Source organism: Silene latifolia, chromosome 5, assembly GCF_048544455.1.
Source record: "Silene latifolia isolate original U9 population chromosome 5, ASM4854445v1, whole genome shotgun sequence".
In the NCBI taxonomy this organism is placed as follows: domain Eukaryota; kingdom Viridiplantae; phylum Streptophyta; class Magnoliopsida; order Caryophyllales; family Caryophyllaceae; genus Silene; species Silene latifolia.
The window spans coordinates 3,554,922-3,570,145 of record NC_133530.1 but is presented as its reverse complement, the minus strand read 5'-3'; positions in this window follow the sequence as shown (position 1 = coordinate 3,570,145).

The following is a 15,224-nucleotide window of genomic DNA, read 5'->3' as shown; positions in this document are numbered from 1 at the left end:
GAAAAAGGAAGTTGAGGATGAGTGGGGAGTGGGAGGGAGTATAGAGTATCCTACACATGGGTGTAGGATATAAGAATTGCTTTTTCTCTCCTCTTTCCTCCACATCTATACTTTCTTTCTCCTCTTTCCTCCACATCTATACTTTCTTTTTCTTTTTCCAGATTTCTTTTCCTTCTCCAAATTTCTTTCTTAAACCATTATCATTTACCATCATTTCTTCTGTTTTGAACTCATCAATCCATCAACCTTCATCTCCCTTCGAAATTTTTACAAGAAAAAAAAATTAAGCATCCAAAAACCTCCTAACAACAATGGTAATTATGTCAAATTTTATACCGTAATTTATCCATGAAGAAGCTCTTGTTATTCGGTTTTTTTTTTGTTTATGATCTATTTTTCATTTTTTAATCTAATATAAATCATCTTTAATTTCATTAATTCACTTTTCATTGTTGAATCTTTGTTGGTGATTGTTAATGATATTTTTTACATTTTTAGTTTGATATTACGAATTTTAGTTCATTTTTCCCTTTATAATTTCGGTAAATTCATATTTTATGGGTACTGTTAAAACTTTTTTGGTAATTGTTACCAATATTACTTTGATTGTTACAATTTTTGGTTCATTATTCTTTCCTATTTTTTTTATTTTTTGTTAAACTTTCTATCGATTTTTTTTATCCTATTCAAAGATTGTTCCCATTTTTAGTTGTTATGAAATTTTGATTAAAGAACAGAATGAAGACAATGTCACCCTATCGAGTTCACTTGTTTATATATTAAAATACTTTGTAAAAAATAATAAGATTTTAGTTATTGATGTTGGTAATGAGCCAATATTTTGTTGTCATCTCATGGAGTACAAAGTTTGATTATTGTTAACTTGATTTTTTGTGTATATGTCTTTCACAGTAGTATATATGTTTGAATATAACGAATGTCTATATTTTTTGTGTTAATGTTACCCTCAACAACTATTTCGATTCTGATTATTTAAAGGCACATGTTGTCGTATGTATATCAGATTAATGTCTCTACTTTTACTGTTAATGTCACCCTGTGAATTAGAGTGGGTCAGATTATTTGAAGGAAGATTTTGTATATCTAATAAATGTGTCTAATTTTCCTTGTAATGTGACCCTGCAACTAGAGTATGAAATGATTATGTAAATGCACATGTTGTTGGTTATCTCATCAATGTCTTCATTTTTTGGCCCAATGTCACCCTGTAAACTTATGTAGGTATAGATTATTTCAAGTCATTATTTGGAATGAAAGCAGAAAAATGGGAAGTTATTTATTTACTATGTTAAAATGAAATGGTTGTATGTAAAGAAAAAATAGTGACATATTGGAAGTTTAGAAGATGTTTATTGAAACCGATTAATATGTAACCATATATCATGATAATGTGTGTATATTCATTCTTTTGTTACTCTGACAACCGTGACAGTTATTGTTTAGTCAGTGTTTTATGATGAATCAATATGTACGTAGTTTTAAACTTTTTGTTACCCTCAAACATGCCTTCATTGCGCTGTTGGCTAGTTCATCTCATGTGATTTTTTATTGTGTTTCTTATTATTTTTATTTATATATTCCTATTTTGAATTTAATTATACTTAATATGTTGGTAACTGTTTTTTGAATGTCTACTTTTTTTATTCTTTTGTCGTCATGTTAACCTCCACAGGTACAAACTACTCAGGGTCTATTGTTGGATCGACTACGAAGAAGTGAAAACTCATATGGAAGATGTATAAATAACACTCCTAGTAGTCTTTAGTATTAGGAAAGCATGTTCCATGTGGGATTCAAAAATATCATAGTTGGATTTTGGAAGCTAATTAATAGCATCACCGTATGTAGAACCATATTTCGATTTAAACATTTTGCGACGTTCAATATTATGTAACCACCTTTGTGGGATATGTAAGGTGTAAGTAGAGCTTGTGGAACAATTTAAGTTAGTATTGATGGGGCATATTCTGCACCGATGACCAAGTCAACATATTGAGCAAGGTCAAGGGTATCCACAGCAAAGTCAGCGACTTAGACAGTCTAGCCGGTGAAGCCCATCGGCCAGTCACCCGGGTCTCGGCCAGACAACTTGCCAGCCGGGACACAAATCTGCGTACTCATATCCAAGACCCTCGGCGAGCCTGCCACAGGTCCATCGGCCGAGGGTATAACGGTCTTTTCACCTGATAGCCATTTGGCCACTTGGCCACTACGTGACAAAAGGTGAATGCCTATAAATACTCCTCAACCTTCATTGAGGAAAGGATCCACAAATTGACCTAATAACCACTACTCATCTGGTAATATCTTCCTTATCTCTCTACAAAATACTCTTAGCCAAGTTATAACCACCTCTCTCTAAGTTCACTGACTTGAGCGTCGGAGTGAGTACGCTCGGCCAAAGCCGAGCCCTCAGTTTGTTCATCGTTTCAGGAGACTGCAAGGAGGATTCAAGCAAGGACATCATTCTACTAGCTACGAGTGGTAACAAACATCTGCTCTGGAATTACACCCGGAACAATTGGCGCCGTCTGTGGGGAATTCAAACTAGAAGCTAGTCACATTCATTCCCAAACAACAAAAACAAAAACACAAAAAACCCACCCAAAAAGCTAAGATGTCGAAACAACAAGAGATAGTCGCAACCGACGAAGCCACATTCTACCAAGATGATACATTTCACCATTCTGGAGTAGTACAACCCTCCACCGGCGTAGTAGTCCAACCGGAATTCGGAATGCCGATAATACCGGACACGCCGCCGCCCGCCAACCAGGTCACCATTATGGGACGGTGGTTGACGTAGCAAAACCGCGAAGACACTCCTGGACCTGGTGGGAGTACGCCGGCTCACATAGGCACGCCGACACGAGCGGCGGAAGCCGTCCGGGAGACCAGGGCCCGAACGTGACTCCAAGAAACCCGAGCGGAGCACCGGGAGAAGCAGACCCTACCAAGACGCCGGAGGAACCCAAAGTGGTCGTGGTAAACGTAAGTCCTTCTCGCACTCGGGAGAGGTCATCGCCGCCGCAACACCGACGAGGAACACCCGGGAGAGCCGGCGGCCCGACTCGGAGAGTCGGAGAAGAAGCCCGAGCCGGAGAAGAAGTCCCTCCCGCTACGAGGAGAGAAGCCGGACTAGGAATGCGAGGAGTAGGTCGCCGCGTGTCATCCGACACGTGGTCAAACAGCCCCTCAGTGATTATGTCCTAGACACCGCCGTGCCAACCAAGCTGAAGTTGCCAGCGTTCACATATAAAGGAGACAGCGACCCGACCGACCACGTTGAGGCCTTCGAGTCTTACATGTCGGTATGGGAGCAGCCCGATGAAGTCTGGTGCCGGGTCTTCCCAACGACTCTGCATGGGATGGCTCAGAGTTGGTACAAGGGGCTTCCTGACGGCTCGATATATTGTTTCGCCGACCTAAAGGACGCCTTCTTAGCCCAGTACTCTTGTAACAAAAGGAGGGCCGTAGAGACATCGGACCTCCTAACTATCAAACAGGAGGAAGGCGAGTCTCTACGGGCCTATGTGAAGAGGTTCGACGGCAAAGTTCAGCAGATTCGGGAGATCAACCCCGAACTGGCGGCTTTCGCACTGATGAAGGGCCTCCCAAAGGGAAGCTTAAAAGACGAGCTCATCAAGCACGGGGGCCTGGGCCTGGACGCCGCAAGGAAGATGGCCGACCAGGCCATCAAAGTGGAAGACTACCACAAGACCTGGGTAGGCCCCAGCGAGGCCGAACCCTCAGAGAAGAAAAGCCGCCGGGATGACAGCCCGGATGAGAGACGCCGCGACGCTAACAGGTCGCGGTCTGATGAGAAACGCCGTGACAATAACAGGTCACGGTCCGATAGATCTGCCAGGAAGCAGGACAAGCCCGGCGCCGGGCTGAGTTCGGGAATGTTTTACCAAAGGCATTACCATGATAAAACCCCTCTGGTCACATCGGCCGCCGAGGTCTTCGCCCTGAGCAGAAACGAGGGCCAGAAGTGGGAGCGGCCTCCCAAGCCCAAGGGAGACGGGGACGCGAACCAGTACTGCGAGTACCATGGTTGCGCCGGCCACCTCACTGACAACTGCCGGCACCTGAAGAACGCCATTGAAGAGCTAATCCGAAAGGGGTGCCTCGACAAGTATGTGGCCAAAGGCCATAAGATTGACGCCAGCGGCTCGGATAAGAAATCCGTTTTTCAACGGATAGGAGTTATCCACGTAGTCATCGGAGGTAACGAGAACGGTGGGTCGGCTCATGGGCACAAACGGCACTGAACGAGCCGTATCGGGCCATCAACTTTGTGCCCAACACACAATGACCCCGCCTCTAGCATTCCCGATATGACTATTGGAGGGAAAGACTACGAGGGAATCATCGCCCCTCACAGCGACCCGCTGGTAGTCAACTTGGACATATCCAACCACCTGGTAAAGAGGTGTCTGATTGACACAGGCGCCTACACGAACATCATGTTTAGGGAGTGCTTTAACAGCCTCGGCCTTAGACTCAAGGACTTGAGCCCCTGCACCCATCCACTGTACAGCTTCTCCGGGGCTGGCCTGGTACCCCTGGGTTCAATTAGGCTCCCGGTGATGTTCGGCGAGGGGAATGCGGCCAAGAATGTCCTAGCCGAGTTCGTCGTCATCAACGGCTCATCCGCCTACAACGCCCTGATAGGCCGAGTTACTCTGAGTGATGCCGACGCAGTGATGTCCATCCGGGCCCTGACACTAATGTATGTCTCGGACCGGGGGGAAGCGCATAAGCTCGTCTCCAAATACGAGAAGGACAAGGTGGTCAACATCCAGATATCTGCCAGAGGATGCAACATGCAATCTGTAATATCCCAAATATTGGTATATCGTATTATTATATTTTAAATGACTTTTTTTAAAAAAGCTTTGTTATTGTTCTTGGTTTCTTTTTGGTAAATAATTTCAATAAATAAATTTAGTTACTTTTCTGGAATCGTTCTTTCCGTTCCACTTCAATTGCTTGGCCCAATTACCTTATTTTATCCAATATGACTAATACCAATCCTAAACCTTGGTCTTTGTTCCTGTTATATCAATTTATACTATAGTTTACTAACCTAACCTAACCTAACCTAACCTCAACACAATTATACCCTTGTTCATCCTCTGCCTTTTACCAAGTTTTCGTTTCTTGTTGCGGCTGTTGAGCAACGTTTGTTATGAATAACCAATACCAACTAATTATCTATATTCCTAAAGGCTTATCCCACAATCTCTTCTTGCTCTCTTCTGTCTATGATTTTGGGTCACTATTATCCAATTGCCCTTCCTCTTATATCGTTATTTGTGATTGTTTCGGACCGATTTTTAAGGTAACACGATTCTACCGATCCTAATATTATTATTATTGTTCGGGGTTGAATGCATACATGCTAATTGTTATTATTTTGGATTTATGCGGTGGAATTTGGTTTACTATATGATTGATAATTATTGTTGTTGATATAATAATAGTAGTAGTAATTATATAATTATATTTGTGAGATAGGGTTATACATGTACTATCAATGTTGGGATTCTTGATAATGAGAAGAGTAGTTTTCTTAATGGCAGTGAGCAACGTTGTACTGGTGCACAACTAGAATCGATAATGGATTAGATTGGTGAGCGATATTTTTATTACATGTTGAGGGAAAGGTATTTAGTGTGAAGGTTTAACAAAATTGAAAACCGTATGAGTTAAGTGCTGGAGTTTGATACAAGTATGACTTTGTGACGAGGCTTTATTTTCACTGGATTGGAGTTGATATTAATAGTTGTTCTTTTACTGCTTAAGACATTCGGCTATCGTATTTTTATTGTCGTTTCCTTTGATCTCGACTTGTGGGTGAGTAACTTAGAGGTATACTCTAAGTGTTGAGCAGTTCCTTTAATGGAATATTTGACAATATCGATATTGAAATTGAGATGGAAATTGGTTACTGGTATTGAGTTATGAGTTATGGGGCCTTTGAGCCAAGTTATGTTTACGGTCCAGTGTGACCATGGTGACTGAGTTATTTGAGTTTGAGATCGATATTGAGATGGAAATATTGTTTCGCGGTTTTATCCCGCTGGTTCACTCACCCCTTGTCTTTGGTCTTAGGGTCAACGATGAGAATACGATATATGGTTACTATATTATGAGATAGAGTAATGAGTTGAGATTGAGTTAATTATTGAGACGAGAGTGTCTATTATATTATGGAGTAGGTTTGAGTATGAGATGAGTTAACGGGGAGTGTTTTTATTATTCTCTCTGTTTATTTTTATTTTTACATGTCTGTGTTTCCACGCCATGACCAAAATTAAGCTGCTATATCGGGAAATTTTCCATTTAAGAAAACTTTCCATTTAAAGAAGTTTCTATTTTTAGTAACTTTCTATTTTGGGAACGGGAATAGTTTAAGTAATTGTTTATCATTTATTTATCTTTCAGAGGGCAAATTTGTTGTGGAATATTATTGAGCATCTGTCCATTTGACTGCAATACTGAGGTAGGGAAATACACTTGACTTATTATCGTTGTTGTTTAATTGTGTGGGCTTGTTTGTGTTTCATATGACCAAACTGTGAACGTTGACTTGATTCGTGGTTGTTGATTCATGTTATGATTCATATCCTGGAATCGCTTGACTTGAATTGATCGTATTGAGTATATTATCACAACATTCGGTAATTGGCATGATTCTATGATTTACCAGTTCAATGATATACATATTGTGTTGCATTTATTTCTTGAGCATTCATATGCATCGGAGATGGAGGATGTTGTGATGACGTGGCGTGGTGATGATGATGTTGTGATAAGGCCCAGGCGGGTTCTGCAGGACTTGCCCTGGTGTCCTCAACAAGGAGCGGCGATCGGCTACGGTCGATATATAGTCTACCGGGATCGGTATGGTCTGGGCGTTCCGGTTATGAGATATGAGTTGAGATGGAGGTGGAGGAGACGGAGGAGCATGCATATCATATTTTGTTGTTTCATTGTTTTCCCTACTCAACCTCGTGGTTGACCACTGTGTATTCGTGAACACCGTGACGATCCAAATATTGGGGAGCAGTCTTGACAGGTTTATGAGATAGGATGGGAGCTTGATGGGCGTGAGACACTGGATCAGAAGACTTAGTAGCTAGATCATCATTTAGAAGACTTTCACTTTTATTTATGTTGGTTTTTTTTGTAATTTGATGTAAATGAGGTTTTGTAAAAAGTTAAGTTAAAGAAATTATATAATTTGCATTGGAGTTCAATTTGTTATTCACTACCTCGGGAAACCGAGATGGTAACAGTCCGGTTTATTAGGGAATGTCTTGCTAAAGGCTCCTTCATAAAACGGGGTGTTACAAAGTGGTATCAGAGCGAACGATCCTCAGGCCTAAAAACAAATGAACAAAAATAATGAACATAGGAAGAGTCAAATAAAATAAACCCAGGCTAATAACTGATAGGAGCCCCCAGGATTGGAATGAGTTAGGGGCCCCCTCAAACCAAGCCACTGGCCCTTTCAGTCTAACCTGGTAAACCATGAGTGATGTAGAGAGTGGGTAGTAACAAAATAAAGGATCAGACCTTGCCTATATTATACTAACAGTTTTGCAGGAGCGGAATGAGGTAAGTAATGATGTGATACATGGTTAAAGATGGGCAATGAAAGAATATGGTTGATATTGGCATGCTGACTTATTTGAATAATTGAGTGAAATTTTAGTGTATGGATGACATGAGTTGTGAATTATGAATTATATGATGATATGCATGCGGCTTTCTGATCCCTGAACCCTTAGGTAGAGATATAATATAATGATATGTTTAATGAGTTGATCATAGAGGCACCATAAGCTATAGCTACCTAAGAGGTTAGATGTAGGAGGGATATGACCATGATTGACTGGAATGGTTAGTAGAGCCAATCAGGCTATGTTGTTACAGGATGAAGAATCAAGTTAAGTCCTATGTGTAAAGCTAGAAGACCGAAACGGGTGTCGTGTCCGTTGATAATTGTTTTGCTGTTATTCTAAGTGTGTATATACTTCTTGTTGAATGTCTTATTCTCTGCAAGAGTTTACTGTTTTGCTTACTAGGCAAATGTGATCGAATTTTGAGATTTATGATTGTTATTATTTTACTAATTGCCTTAGCAATCCATGTCTAGTGGTATGTGGAATGTGTTGCCCTAAGCCATGAATGTTATATAGTTGTGTGTTGAAAATTTCATGCCAATTTTTACGTCTAATTATATACATTTAATTTAGTTATAAGGTTAGTATTCAATAAGGGACACCTTAGTGATTTCTAGGATATATTTTCGTATTTAAATAAGTTGTGATTGTTACGATGAGAAACTAATGCATTGTCTATACATACATGATTATTGAGTTATTTAGTTGATTTTATTTTCAGTTTCGCAATCTTTACCGTTTTATAGATGGCAATTACATGTATATGGTGCAACGTGATTTCTATGCCTCAAATGATATGTAACATGTGTTGGAGGAAGAATGGTTGTGTGATAATGTGAAGTAATTTAAAGGAACCAAAATTTTTAATAAATTCCAGAATGTTACCTTGTTTGTACAGGCTGCCATTTAAAATGTGTTCTCTATATGATGGTGAAAATTTTATGTGTGATAACATTATGATTTAGCTTTTCAATGCTTTTAGTTTCATGCTAATATGAATTATATTTTGAGAGAAATAAATATTTTAGTTGACAGTGGTCAGATTGTTACTACACAGTTCTGTTGCGACCCATGTTTTTGAAAAAGAAACCATTTAAAACGTGTTTATTGTTTATGCATAATTCCAACTCCACTATTTAGAATACTCATTCACGTTTTCAAAATGATAAGCCGCGTAAAATCTTAACGAGTCGTTATTTAATAGTGATTTTTGCAAGTTGCCCAATTTTCTGTCTAATTGCTGTAAAGTTTTTGTTCCGACCAACTTAGTTGTAAAATTTGTTATAAATAAATTCCTTAAGCTTTGCAATTGATTCTCTTTCCTATGATTAGTTAATTCATAATATTGCCTGAAAACGATAATAGCTCGCAAAATAGCTAAGCGGTTATTTAATTATGAATTTTGAAAGTTGTTGCATGATGTTTGATTGTTGAAATTGTAAGTTATGTGAGTTTCATATAAAAGTTTAATCAAATATGAATTATGTGATTGACCATGTAATACTCTGATATGAATTCTGTAGCATGAACGGTAGGCATATGATATGAGTATGAACCTTGTTATATGATAATATAATCTTATTTGTTTCGGTGGGTTTTATGTAAAGTAGTCTCAATTATACAAACGCTATTACATTGCTTGAATTTTGCCTGGTGTCTTTCTCTAAACCTGATTTGCAGAAATATGGATTTTACTTCTATGATATGATTACTGATATGAAATATTTTAATTCGTCAAGTATGAACTATGAGTTAGTTGATTGGCTACATTGATGTAAATGTGTTAATTTGGTGTCAAAACATCCAAGTATTTGTTACCTTGATTTTGTGTAATGCGTGGCATGAAATTGACAAGTGTGTTTTGTTGCTTGAAAAGTCGGATGCTAGTTGCCAGTATAGAGGAATTAGCTTATCAGATGATTTGTGTCTATTGTTTCAGTAATCTTCTTGAACATTGGATGTGGAATTTTATAATGGGGTTACGGGGACGTAACCATGTTTTGAGGATAGGATTGTAAAATCTTGATGGTTTACGATCTGGCTAAGTGGTATGTTATGATTGGCTGACTGAGAATTGACCATGCACGGAGTCTGCTGTTTTAATTTGTTATTATTCGGTCAATGTTGTGACTCTTTAAGTGTCACATACTTCTGTTTGTTATTATTCGGTCAATGTTGTGGTTCTTTAAGTGCCACATACTTCTGTCGTATGTTCAACTTTGGGGACAAAGTTTCTTAAGGGGGATAGAATATAACACTTCGCGTTTTAGAGCTTATGTATATGTACTACTTGTGTTTGTCTTATGCTTGTGGATGTTTGGTTATCGTTACGGGGTGGCGAACTTCGGGGACGAAGTTCCTTTTTAAAGGGGAACACTAAAAAAAAAAAAAAAAAAAAAAAAAAAAAAAAAAAAAAATGATTTTTAAGTTCGAGGACGAACATTCTTTTTAAGGTGGGTGGAATGTAATACCAGTCGAATTTTTAAATTGGTTCTATTTTTCTAAACTCGAACTTCGGGGACGAAGTTTCTTTTAAGAGGGGAAGATTGTAATATCCCAAATATTGGTATATCGTATTATTATATTTTAAATGACTTTTTTTAAAAAAGCTTTGTTATTGTTCTTGGTTTCTTTTTGGTAAATAATTTCAATAAATAAATTTAGTTACTTTTCTGGAATCGTTCTTTCCGTTCCACTTCAATTGCTTGGCCCAATTACCTTATTTTATCCAATATGACTAATACCAATCCTAAACCTTGGTCTTTGTTCCTGTTATATCAATTTATACTATAGTTTACTAACCTAACCTAACCTAACCTAACCTCAACACAATTATACCCTTGTTCATCCTCTGCCTTTTACCAAGTTTTCGTTTCTTGTTGCGGCTGTTGAGCAACGTTTGTTATGAATAACCAATACCAACTAATTATCTATATTCCTAAAGGCTTATCCCACAATCTCTTCTTGCTCTCTTCTGTCTATGATTTTGGGTCACTATTATCCAATTGCCCTTCCTCTTATATCGTTATTTGTGATTGTTTCGGACCGATTTTTAAGGTAACACGATTCTACCGATCCTAATATTATTATTATTGTTCGGGGTTGAATGCATACATGCTAATTGTTATTATTTTGGATTTATGCGGTGGAATTTGGTTTACTATATGATTGATAATTATTGTTGTTGATATAATAATAGTAGTAGTAATTATATAATTATATTTGTGAGATAGGGTTATACATGTACTATCAATGTTGGGATTCTTGATAATGAGAAGAGTAGTTTTCTTAATGGCAGTGAGCAACGTTGTACTGGTGCACAACTAGAATCGATAATGGATTAGATTGGTGAGCGATATTTTTATTACATGTTGAGGGAAAGGTATTTAGTGTGAAGGTTTAACAAAATTGAAAACCGTATGAGTTAAGTGCTGGAGTTTGATACAAGTATGACTTTGTGACGAGGCTTTATTTTCACTGGATTGGAGTTGATATTAATAGTTGTTCTTTTACTGCTTAAGACATTCGGCTATCGTATTTTTATTGTCGTTTCCTTTGATCTCGACTTGTGGGTGAGTAACTTAGAGGTATACTCTAAGTGTTGAGCAGTTCCTTTAATGGAATATTTGACAATATCGATATTGAAATTGAGATGGAAATTGGTTACTGGTATTGAGTTATGAGTTATGGGGCCTTTGAGCCAAGTTATGTTTACGGTCCAGTGTGACCATGGTGACTGAGTTATTTGAGTTTGAGATCGATATTGAGATGGAAATATTGTTTCGCGGTTTTATCCCGCTGGTTCACTCACCCCTTGTCTTTGGTCTTAGGGTCAACGATGAGAATACGATATATGGTTACTATATTATGAGATAGAGTAATGAGTTGAGATTGAGTTAATTATTGAGACGAGAGTGTCTATTATATTATGGAGTAGGTTTGAGTATGAGATGAGTTAACGGGGAGTGTTTTTATTATTCTCTCTGTTTATTTTTATTTTTACATGTCTGTGTTTCCACGCCATGACCAAAATTAAGCTGCTATATCGGGAAATTTTCCATTTAAGAAAACTTTCCATTTAAAGAAGTTTCTATTTTTAGTAACTTTCTATTTTGGGAACGGGAATAGTTTAAGTAATTGTTTATCATTTATTTATCTTTCAGAGGGCAAATTTGTTGTGGAATATTATTGAGCATCTGTCCATTTGACTGCAATACTGAGGTAGGGAAATACACTTGACTTATTATCGTTGTTGTTTAATTGTGTGGGCTTGTTTGTGTTTCATATGACCAAACTGTGAACGTTGACTTGATTCGTGGTTGTTGATTCATGTTATGATTCATATCCTGGAATCTGCTTGACTGAATTGATCGTATTGAGTATATTATCACAACATTCGGTAATTGGCATGATTCTATGATTTACCAGTTCAATGATATACATATTGTGTTGCATTTATTTCTTGAGCATTCATATGCATCGGAGATGGAGGATGTTGTGATGACGTGGCGTGGTGATGATGATGTTGTGATAAGGCCCAGGCGGGTTCTGCAGGACTTGCCCTGGTGTCCTCAGCTGCGAGCTGGCAGATCGGCTACGGTCGATATATAGTCTACCGGGGATCGGTATGGTCAAGCGTTCGGTTATGAGATATGAGTTGAGATGGAGGTGGAGGAGACGGAGGAGCATGCATATCATATTTTGTTGTTTCATTGTTTTCCCTACTCAACCTCGTGGTTGACCCTGTGTATTCGTGAACACCTGTGACGATCCAAATATTGGGGAGCAGACTTGACAGGTTTATGAGATAGGATGGGAGCTTGATGGGCGTGAGACACTGGATCAGAAGACTTAGTAGCTAGATCATCATTTAGAAGACTTTCACTTTTATTTATGTTGGTTTTTTTTGTAATTTGATGTAAATGAGGTTTTGTAAAAAGTTAAGTTAAAGAAATTATATAATTTGCATTGGAGTTCAATTTGTTATTCACTACCTCGGGAAACCGAGATGGTAACAGTCCGGTTTATTAGGGAATGTCTTGCTAAAGGCTCCTTCATAAAACGGGGTGTTACACAATCCCTCAAAGTGGCGAAGCAGTCGGAGAAGGGGAAAAGCCCATCCTCACAACCAAAAGGCGACCTTATGGATGCAACAGACGGCTGACGGGGGAAGAGTGCCTCTAATAAGGCATTAGGAAACTGATAAACCTTGTGTAGCGCCGGAGGTGCCCAAAACAGCTGTGGGCACCCCGACGCATGTTAATATCGAATGTAAAAACAACCAAGTCTTTCATCACAATGTTCCTTCTCTTTCAGGCTAGACGCCATCAAGAAGCCGACGCCGTCTCATACTGTCGATTCGACAAGAGCGGCAGTCGTTGAAAGAGGCCGACGCCGTCTCATACTGTCGATTCGACAAGAGCGGCAGTCGTTACAAAGAATGAAGCCGACGCCGTCTCATACTGTCGATTCGACAAGAGCGGCAGTCGTTACAAAGAATGAAGCCGACGCCGACTCATACTGTCGATTGGACAAGAGCGGCAATCGTTGTGAAAACGACGACGCCGACTCACACTGTCGATTGGACAAGAGCGGTGGTCTCCATGAAGAAATGTAGTGCTGTGGCAGTCACCCCAAATAGTAGACGCTTCGGCAGTCACTTAAAGTGGTAGACGCCGCGTAACACACTATCCTGACGCCAGCTCACGCTGTCATAGACAAGAGCGGTTGTCCCCATGAAGAAATATAGTGCTGTGGCAGTCACCCCAAATAGTAGACGCTTCGGCAGTCACTTAAAGCGGTAGACGCCGCGTAACACGCTATCCGGACGCCGACTCTTACTGTCGTACCGACAAGAGCGGCAGTCTCTATCAGAAAGCAGACACCGCGACAGTCGCGGTGTCTGCGCAGTTGGTAAACAAATGAAATACCTTAAAAGCGTTAAAAACAGTTGAGATGTACACACTAAACCGCCTCGGCCAAGCCAAGTCGGAAACAAAAAGAGACGCTCAATTAATGACGTAAGAGGGCAACTCAGACAAAAACGAGAAAAGACCTCGGCCAAGCCAGAGGCAAAGTGGAAACACTAAATACCATTGAGAGCGCTCAAAAGAAATAAGGTAAAGACCTCGTCATGCCGAAGGCAAAGGAAGAACTCTTATCAATAATAACAGTTTACAGGTGAAAGAATGGAGATGACGGCCGTCCCCATTGGGATAAGCCTAAACACAACCTACCAAAGTTGTACAAAATACAAGAAAAGAAAAGCAAAAATTACAAGTATCATTTGAAGCGCCAAAAGATGGCAGGGAGGAAGGGTTTAACAATTGACTCCCGAGCAGCTGAAGCAGATCTGCTGTAAACTTGTTCTCATCAAGCAGCACATGGTAGTATGTGAGGAGCTGAGGCAGATCTGCTGTAAACTTGTTCTCATCAAGCAGCCCTATGCCTGTTGCTGCTTACCATCAGCAGCAGTAGCCGCATCTTCATCAAAAGGCAACCCAGCAGCTTTCCTAGCAGCCTCAGCTTTGGCCTCGGCGTCATCAGCCGCCCTCATTCTCTCAGCTTCCTCCTTAGCCGCCTTAGCCCTCTCAGCAAGAGCTGCTTTCTCCGCGGCCGCCTCCTTCTCAATCTTTGCCTTCACCGCATCCTTGGCCTTCTCCACCATGGCGTTCTCCTTAACCTCGAGCTTATCATCAAGCAGCTTGTCATATCTACCCCATGGAAAGGAACCATCAAGAGGGAAAAGCTCCTCGATCACCTCCCTAGCAGCTCCTTCGGCCAAGTCCCGGAATTCAGCGCACAGATTGGGGAGCATGACAGTTTGGAGCATCTCAATGTCCGCCTCCTTCTGCTTAATGATGGCCTCTTTGCCCCGAACCACCTCACTTTGGGCCTTAAACAGGCCCTCGGATTCGTTCCTCTGCTGGAGATAGAGGTCGGCACGCCCTTGAACATGGTTACACTTCTCCAAAGACTTCGCGGCCTCGGCTGCCGCAGCCTCGGCCTTGGCTTTCTCGAAGAGACCTCTTTTTCGCGTCCTCCCCGAGTTTTCTCTCGACCAAGAGCGCCTTCTCGATCTCCCCTAAGCTTCCGCTCATTGAGGAGACCTAGCTTTGCCGACGCACCACACCGCTTAGCGGCATTACGCTCATGAACAGCTCGAGCCACGGCCTTCTCTCTCTCCCTCCATGAGACGAGCGGCGGTAACCACGTTCCACCTTGCAAGCTCCCTAATTAGCTTCGTGCCTTCCTCTATAAGCTGGGAGACGAAGCCTTCCGGGATGAAGGGACGGTGGTAACAATTTGACCCCAACCTGGGCGGGAGGAGGAAGCCTTCGGGATGAAGGGTTAACGGTGACGCCTTGATCACCAACTGCGCAGGGTCCCCTCCACCCGCCGCCCAACGAGAGCAGAAGCCGCTGCGGCGGCCCTACAAAAATTTAATAAAGACGTCGGTATCAACGTATATCGACATATCGGGAGCCCGTCATCGGGAGCACCCAA